Source organism: Pseudophryne corroboree, chromosome 4, assembly GCF_028390025.1.
Source record: "Pseudophryne corroboree isolate aPseCor3 chromosome 4, aPseCor3.hap2, whole genome shotgun sequence".
Taxonomy (NCBI): domain Eukaryota; kingdom Metazoa; phylum Chordata; class Amphibia; order Anura; family Myobatrachidae; genus Pseudophryne; species Pseudophryne corroboree.
Genome location: NC_086447.1, coordinates 43,205,668 through 43,215,539, shown reverse-complemented (window position 1 = coordinate 43,215,539; position 9,872 = coordinate 43,205,668).

Sequence of the window (9,872 nt, the reverse complement as noted above, 5' to 3'; positions counted from 1 at the left end):
TTACGAGTAGGAATATTTATATAGGTTGGATGGAGTGCATTTATCTGAGAGTGGTTTGGAGTTATTTGTCACAGCCTTATTGAGGTGTTGAAAGGAGGTTTGAGGTTTTAGGTTGTGGTGGCGGTTTCGTAGTCTAGAGCCTCCGAATTTGGCGGAAAGCAGTGCTATTCGGCGGCTTAATTTAGCGCAGCAGAGCTTGGCTAGCATTTCCCCTTTGAGAAAAGGCGAGTCGGTCACTACCTCAGGGGAGGACCAGGTCACCATCTTATGGAGGGACCAGCACTGTGCTAATTAAGGGGAGATGGTTCTACCCAGGACGGATTGCGCAAGGGGCGGAAACTCCCCGCCATTTGTTTAAAAATTAAAGTTTTAAGCCATGGCCGAGTTGACACTGCTTTTTCGCCACCGGTGAATAATATTTTCAATTCTGATTAGAATTTAATAAATCTGGCTGTGACCTCCATTTTATCCAATTTATACAGTTGTCTGTGTCATTATTTCTAGGTTTATTGGTTCTAGTTTGTGTAATAAATAAAACATATTGGTGACTTAAAAGGAACGAAAGACTGCATAGGATAGAGTGAATATAAGCACCCTGTTTATTTATGTAACTAAGCTAGATAGATCTGGTTTTTGTGTTGATATTAGTTGATAGGTCATTGAAGTTTGTCAATCAAATAAGTTATCCAATGAGAAGGGTTTAGGTAGGCGGGTTCTATTAGTTTATTTAAGTGAGGGCTGAGGTAAACTGATTCCTCTTGCCATTTTTGTGATCCCACCCACCCACCCGGCAATTTTAACTGCGGTATAAAAATGAAAAGTTTTGGTTTTCTTTTTTGAAACTTTACGTTGGAATAATGAGTTGTAATTATTATTCCAGCAAGTGCAAGGCGCAGCGGGCGGAAAGCAGTGCTATTCGGCGGCTTAATTTAGCGCAGCAGAGCTTGGCTAGCATTTCCCCTTTGAGAAAAGGCGAGTCGGTTACTACCTCAGGGGAGGACCAGGTCACCATCTTATGGAGGGACCAGCACTGTGCTAATTAAGGGGAGATGGTTCTACCCAGGACGGATTGCGCAAGGGGCGGAAACTCCGCCCCATTTGTTTAAAAATTAAAGTTTTAAGCCATGGCCGAGTTGACACTGCTTTTTCGCCACCGGTAAATAATATTTTCAATTCTGATTAGAATTTAATAAATCTGGCTGTGACCTCCATTTTTTCCAATTTATACAGTTGTCTGTGTCATTATTTCTAGGTTTATTGGTTCTAGTTTGTGTAATAAATAAAACATATGGGTGACTTATATCAATGAATGATTCATTTAGGTTAGTTACACATATTATTACAGGAGTTGTTGCAGGATTGTATCGTGGTTTGCAGACAGTGCTACATGGGAGTAGTATCTTTCATTTCACACAGAAATTTGCAATTCATGGTCAGTTTGCAGAATTTTTTTATCATGCAAATGAATCTATATTTGTTTCAAACGTCTATGAGACAGCAAAGATGATTTCCCTCCAGATAATGGTGGGGTGTCCTGATCAGCTGGAATGTTGCTAAACAAGTATACAGTATATGATGTATATGCAGGTAAAATGCAGATGTTTATCTGGGTTATACATGTTCCTGAGCACCTAGCACCTTCACTCACAACCACAGCTGCATATTATATATCTGACTGAATTATGGTGGCATAAGGGACCTGGGGGAAGATGTATTAACCTGGAGAAGGGACAAAGAAGTGATAAGTGGAAGGTGATAACGCACCAGCCAATCAGCTCCTAACTGTCATTTTTCAAATCCGTAATGATTGGCTGGTGCCGTAATGATTGGCTGGTGTGTTATCACCTTCCACTTATCACTTCTTTATCCCTTCTCCAGGTTAACACATCAGCCCCCTGGGGCCTAATTGAGACCTGATTGCTGTTGTGTGAATTCACACAGCAGCGATTATGGAATGACTGCGCATGCATGTGGATCGTAATGTGCAGGCGTGATAAAAACTACGAACAGATCCTGCAGTTTTGTATTTATCGCTAGGCGTACGCAAGGTGATTGACAGGAAGAGGACGCGTGTGGGTGGTAACTGTCCGTTTTCTGGGAGTGTCAGGAAAAAACGCAGGCGTTCCCAAGCGTTGTCAGGGCGGGTGTGTGACGTCAACTCCGGCCCGATCAGCCTGTTTGTATCGCACTGTAGGAGTAAGTCCTGGGCTACGCACACTCTGGAAAAATCATTCGATGGTGAGTGAGTAGCCAATGGATTTGCAGATGTCCGCTGACAGGCGAAGTTTTCGCACGGCGTACACATGCATTCACACAATTGCACGGGGCGGGTTTTTACTCTCTATGGCGGCGCTATCTGATCGCAGACGTCTGCAAAAACGCACAGCAGCGATCAGGTCTGAATTAGGCCCCTGGCTCATAGATACTGTAAGTCTGAAAGAGGTCTCGGTATAGGGGCTAATGCAGAGCTGAATGAATGTATGTATGCAGATATAGTGCATGTTTCAGCATTGGGCAATACTTTATAGCCATGCCTATGGAAATGCCAGCAATGACTATGTGCACTAGGGGGGTAATTCCAAGTTGATCGCAGCAGGAAATTTTTAGCAGTTGGGCAAAACCATGTGCACTGCAGGGGGGGGCAGATATAACATTTGCAGAGAGAGTTAGATTTGGGTGGGTTATTTTGTTTCTGTGCAGGGTAAATACTGGCTGCTTTATTTTTACACTGCAAATTAGATTGCAGATTGAACACATCCCACCCAAACCTAACTCTCTCTGCACATGTTATATCTGCCTCCCCTGCAGTGCACATGGTTTTGCCCAACTGCTTAAAAAAATTCTGCTGCGATCAACTTGGAATTACCCCCTATGCTGGACGTGTGTAAGGTTACGCATATGCTGCTCAAGTCCTTCTTCAACTTCTGTCTTTATTATCTTTTTTATTTTTCATAAGGGAGATTTAGGATAGGGAAATATCCTTTATAAACACAGTGGGGCAGATGTATGACCGTGCGCTATGGGCTACACTTTTCGCAACCCCCAAATGTATTAATGCCGGGCTACCATTCGGTGTGCTGGTCTGTGCGCCCCCGTCAAATACCGCCTTCCCGTTCTGAAGATAGGAGTTTCTGATGTATGAAGGGTCCGTCTGTGGATTACGAATCATCATCCTCCTGTACTGCTATCGCCAGCTTCAGCCTGGCGCTGCAGTCCTTTCTGTCTCTTTTTTTTTTTACAATAATGAAGCTTTATTGATCTCTAACACCCGCGCTTCCGCACTGCCTGGCACTACACAGCACACAACAATGCAGCACAGATATGGAATGGATACTTGAAGTGACACGGAGCTGCAAGATACAGCAATGGCCTACTGTACATAACTATATACTGTTGGTCACCAAAATGCTGCACTGTACTACTATATATACTGCTCACAACAATGCAGCACAGATATGGATACTTGAAGTGACACAGAGCTGCAAGATACAGCAATGGCCTACTGTACTGTACAACTATATACTGGCGGTCACCAAAGTGCTGCACTGTAATACTATATATACTGCTCGCAACAATGCAGCACAGATATTATTATTTATTATTATTATTTATTACCAGTTATTTATATAGCGCACACATATACCGCAGCGCTGTACAGAGAATATTTGCCCATTCACATCAGTCCCTGCCCCAGTGGAGCTTACACTCTATATTCCCTATTACATGTACACACAGACACATTCACACTAGGGTTATTTTATTTTTATTTTTTTTGGGATCCAATTACCCTACCAGTATATTTTTGGATTGTGTGAGGAAACCGGAGTACCCGGAGGAAACCCACGCAAGTACGGGGAGAATATACAAACTCCACACAGTTAGGGCCATGGTATAAATTGAACCCATGACCTCAGTGCTGTGAGGCAGTAATGCTAACCATTACACCATCCGTACTGCCCCATATATATACTTGAAGTGACACGGAGCTGCAAGATACAGCAATGGCCTACTGTACTGTACTACTATATACTGGTGGTCACCAAAATGCTGCACTGTACTACTATATAGTATATACTGGTCACACAACAATGCAGCAGATATTGAGCACTGATCAGGATACTAGAACTGAGTCTGACACGGAGCTGCAAGATACAGCAATGGCCTACTGTACTGTACTACTATAATATACTGGTGGTCACCACAATGCAGCACACTGAGCACAGATATTGAGCTTTTCAGGCAGAGAACCTAGCCACGTCCTCTCGGCTCAATCTACCAGGCACGAGTGAAAATGGTGGCGACGTGCAGTTCTTTATATGGAATACAAATCTCGCGAGAATCCGAGAGCGGGATGATGACGTTCGGCCTCGTTCGGGTTAACCAAGCAAGGCGGGAAGATCCGAGGCTGACTCGGACCCGTGTAAAATACGTGAAGTTCGGGGGGGCTCGGATCTCGACAAACCGAACCCGCTCATCTCTACCTAATTCAGACCAAAGGTAACTTTGTTTTGGTCGGACTGATATAGGGAATACTGAAATAGCCACCTAGTTCCATCAGACCTTTGAATTCTGCTAATTTTATAACCACCATTAGTAGTTGGCTTCTGTCAAGACCATTCAGATTCCACAAATGTGGGAAGACAAGATGTACTATGTGCTCTCACGTGATGAAAAGACAACTTCAGCTTTGATATCTGATGGTGAGATTTACTCCTTTTATAAACTGTGATTCAAAGTATGTGATTAATTTAGTGATGTGTAATTGTAATTTGTGCTACATGGACCATAATACCAGGACTTTGAGGGCTTGGTTTAAGGAACATTGTCACACTGTCCTAATTCGAGCTCTCAACCATATCCTTTGTAGCCACTTCCATTAGATCGATAAGGGTGATCTGAGTAGTTAGAGGATCATTGCATTAGAATCTATCCCTGTTACTTCCAGAGGGGGCAAAAGAGGTAAAAGCTCATGCTGGCAGGAGGCATTTTGGATGTATAAACTCAAGATGGATTGAATGAATCTATTGAGCTCAATACAGTTTTTTATGAAGTTCTTTGATACATTTTCATAAGTTATTAACATGTTAATATATAAATGGTATAAAGGTAAATTAATCCCACTTTAAATAATTCCTTTGCAGCTATTGAGGCTCAGTGGAAATGTAAATCTCCATGAAGACACAATAAAGATCACATGTCATTGTTTACACACGTGATCAGCTTCAGATAATATTAGTACATGCAGCAATGTCCGTGTGTTGTTAATATCATGGGGCTTATGTCATTGGTCGGGACGCTCCTCTGGTGCCAGTACTGTTGGTTTCAGCCGGATGTCTTTGGTCTGTTTGCCACAGATGACAAGAATCTGCTACAAGCCGTAGCCGCGATTATTGATATACACTTATTATTACTCATTATCCTTAGATAAGATTGCCTCCTATAATTTCTATACAAATATTATTTCTACAGCTTGATAAATTGCTTTTATTAATGGATACACCTTTTTCCTGTCATTTGATTACACCTTGGTATATATGAAACTAATCTGAGTATTTCACCATATGCTTCAAAGGATGCTGTGAGTACTTACCCCAGTGAAATATGTCAATATACCTTTTTATCTGGACCTCATCAGTGGACCACATGCCATCCTTTATACAGGACCAGTTTGTCATGGACTTCAACATCACCCAGTAAGCGGCTTCCGTCAGCTACAACCAGGGGTGCGGATGTACTACCTCATCTAGCTGGTAATCTTCCCTCTGCTAATTACTGGACAGAATCTGGATGGTTCATCTCTCAGTATATTATGTTTCTTTCATCTCAAAACACATTGCTCTATTAGCGGCTGGTTGGCCACAGATGGATTTCTCTGCTGCTATATACATCCCAGCTGCTGCATCCTGACAGCGGCCTATTGCAGTTGCATATTTAATAGATTGATCATGTCCAGCAATTTTACAGCGAACATTATTATTGCTTATATGTAATCCTCAATTGCGCGTTATGTTTTCCTTTTTAATAATCACAATACTATTAATAATAATATTATTTCTATAGCATTCTTTCTACAATGGGACTCAAGGCGCTTCACAGGTAATAAGAACATGATACTGAGGTTTACATTTACAGAAACGATGAACGTAGTAAGGAGGTTTGGATTTGCAGGAAAGGCAGTACACCATGGAGATAATACAAAGGGTGTGGCAGCCATTTTGTGTCATCAGTTGCAGGATTATTAAACCTACCCACAAACAGGGCTTGTTCTAGACCAGGGATGGGGAACCTCCGGCACGCGGGCCGTATAAGGCTTGCAAAGCCGTTTGCTCTGGCCCACCCGCCTGTGTCAGCGAGATACGCCGCCGCTCAGTCCGGCGGCGGCGTGGCTCAGCTGTCAGGGCAGGGAGGAGAGCGCAGCTACATGTCCGAGGGCAGCGGTGGGTAGGATCACAAACGAGCCACCAGTTCGTGAGCCAATCAGAGCTCGCAGACCGGCAGCAAATCAGGAGCTGCCGCTGCTGGTCTGCGAGCTCTGATTGGCTCACGAACCGGTGGCTAGTTTGAGATCCTACACGCCGCTGCCACCCGACATAACCGCACTCTCCTCCCTGCCCTGACCCCCTGACAGCTGAGGTGAGCAGCACATTGGGGTGGGGGTGCACTGTGGGGGCATTTGTGGATCTGGCACTGTGGGGGAATTTGTGTATGTGGCACTGTGGGGTCATTTGTGGATCTGGCACTGTGGGGGCATTTGTGTATTTGGCAATGTGGGTCATTTGTGGATCCGGTACTGTGGGGGCATTTGTGGATGTGGCACTGTGGGGTCTTTTGTGGATCTGGCACTGTGGGGCATTTGTGGATCTGGCACTGTGGGGGCATTTGTAGATCTGACACTGTGGGGTCATTTTGTGGATCTGGCACTGTGGGGCATTTGTGGATCTGGCACTGTGGGGTCATTTGTGGATCTGGCACTGTGGGGGCATTTGTATATCTTTCACTGTGGGGGCATTTGTGTATCTGGCACTGTGGGGTCATTTGTGGGTCTGACATTGTGGGGTCATTTGTAAATCTGGCACTGTGGGGGCATTTGTGGATCTGGCACTGTGGGGTCATTTGTGGATCTGGCAATATGGGGGCATTTGTGGATCTGGCACTCTGGGGGAATTTGTGGATCTGGCACTGTGGGGTCATTTGTGGATCTGGTACTCTGGGGGAATTTGTGGATCTGGCACCGTGGGGTCATTTGTGGTTCTGGCACTGTGGGGGCATTTGTAGATCTGGCACTGTGGGGTCATTTGTGGATCTGGCACTGTGGGGGCATTTGTAGATCTGGCACTGTGGGGTCATTTGTGGATCTGGCACTGTGGGGGCATTTGCGGATCTGGCGCTGTGGGGGCATTTGTGGATCTGGCGCTGTGGGGGCATTTGTGGATCTGGCACTGTGGGGCCATTTGTGGATCTGGCACTGTGGGGGCATTGGTGGATCTGGCACTGTGGAGGCATTTGTATATCTGGCACTGTGGGGGCATTTGTATATCTGGCACTGTGGCGTTATATGTGTATCTGGCACTGCACTATTGGGGGAATATGTGTATAATGTCCTATTGTAATTGGCCACACCCATTTTTTGGTACGCGCACTCAATAACTACTGGGGGGCAGGGTAATTTTTAAGTTGATAATTTTTCTATGGCCCCCGAATGATTTTATAAATACCCAAATGGCCCTTGGTAGAAAAATGGTTCCCCACTCCTGTTCTAGACAATTTGGCTCCCAGCACTAACAGTAAAAAAAATTGTCTCTTATAGACATTCGAAAATGCGCCCTTCCATTTAAAAAACACAATTTTGCGTGCACCATGCTCCTGGCAAGGGCATGTGACCTTACTGAAATGGTCGTGACCTTGCAGAAAAAGACTACCTTACACCCCAGTTTTTGATCCTGCACCAACAGACCTTGGCCACCACAGGAAATAATAAAAATTCCACCATATTAAGACACACACAGTAATGCCCCTTGCACAATATTATGCCCCTTGCACCATATTTTGCCACATGCTGCAATGCCCGTGATACATTATGCACTATAGTAGGGCTTTTAATTACTTTTAAATTACTGTACCCGCTCCTTGCCAGGGGTTTCATGCTCTGGTGTCATGGGGTCATGCTCGTTGCCAGTGATATTTAATGCTCATTACCAGAGGTGTTTAATGCTTATTGCCAGGTGTTTCATGGTCTCTCTCTGGGTGTCATGCTAATTGCCAGGGGTGTTTAATGGTTATTGCTAGGTATTTCATGATGTGTCTCTGGGTGTCATGCTCATTGACAGGGATATTTTTCTGCTCATTGCCAGGGGTGTTTAATGCTTATTGTCAGGTGTTTCATGATCTGTCTCTGGGTGTCATGCTCTTTGCCAGGGGTGTTAACACTTGTTGCCAGAGGTGTTTAATGCTCTGGCTCTGGGTGATGTCATGACGCAACCATGTCATTGCACGAAACTCCGCCCAACAAGCAGAAAATGGGCAATGCTTGGAACTGGTGACACATAATGAAGAGAGATAGAAATACTAGGCAAGATCCTTGCAAGGTCACTAGAGCCATGCATTGTTCATTCTACACAGAGCACCAGGCAAGACAACTATGTTGGGCTCACTACATTAGTTATAATGTAAAAATAAGCAATACATGGAAAAAAAGAAGTGCAAGGATAAAATGAACAGAGAGCCAGCTGGATATACCCTGCATCAACACCTCAATGGATTGTTCATCCTGATCTTTAAAGTGTCAGACGAGGCAGTCATCTAGGGTCACACTACATAGGTTACAGAGGGGCAGGACGAGGTACTCACAGAAGAGACAGTATAAGAATAAAAACTGATGTGTAATAGACAGAAGGAGGAAAACTGTGATAACAAAGTATGTTATTAAAATTACATAAAAATGTCTTGATAACATGGGAGCATACGAGTAGGTGTGAGATTGTGGGGAGCCCACTAGTATCTGATAAAAATGTCGCTGATGAGGCTGGTCCTGGCACTATCACCACCTTGCTCAGAGGACAGTTCTGGTGTGCTCCTCCCTCAGCTTCCTGCTCATCTGGAAGGGGTAAGCTCAGGGGTGGTCCCAATGTTCTCAGGAGGAGGGGTAGGCCTGGTCCTGATGATCTCAAGCAGTGGTGAGGAGAGGCCATAGGGCATCTGTGGAAGCCGGTCGCCAATAGAAAGCATATCCGATAACATAGAAGGTGTTTATCAAAACTACAGTCCTTCTAATAAGCCATATCAAGCTTTTTTATTTAACTTTCAGCATTTTTTCCTACCCATTTTTATATTTATTCCAGCACTGAGCTAGGAAGATGGCACCCTCCTTTAACAGCTGCTCCTTCTTCTCCTCGCCTTAATTGGGCCTATTTAACTGTTAAAATATCTTCTTTGTATGCGGAAATTTTATTTTTGAGGAGTTTGTTTTCATTCCTGAGATATATTATGATGATTATTATTATTAATTACTTATTACTTTATATTTTACATGACAAAGGTTCTATGATCAACAGAAACAGTAATGGGGATGAGGAGTTGCCATCGCCTAATATGACAGTGGCTGAGCAGAGGTGTAGGCTTTGTATTTTTTTGAAAAACTGGACTTCAAGGTCCATTTTCAGCAGAAGTCTTCAGGGAGACAATGACTTAAATAAAGGCTTAGAGAACTTACATTGTGATTTGACTGAAAGCTGCCTTTGGGTCTCTTAGTATCAGAGTTTTCTTTTCTTACACATTATTTTGATACCGGTGATTATATTTTGCACGTAAGTTTTGCTTCTCCAGAAAGAAAGAGTCATCAAAAACCCTTTGTTGCATTACTTATACTGGGTCAC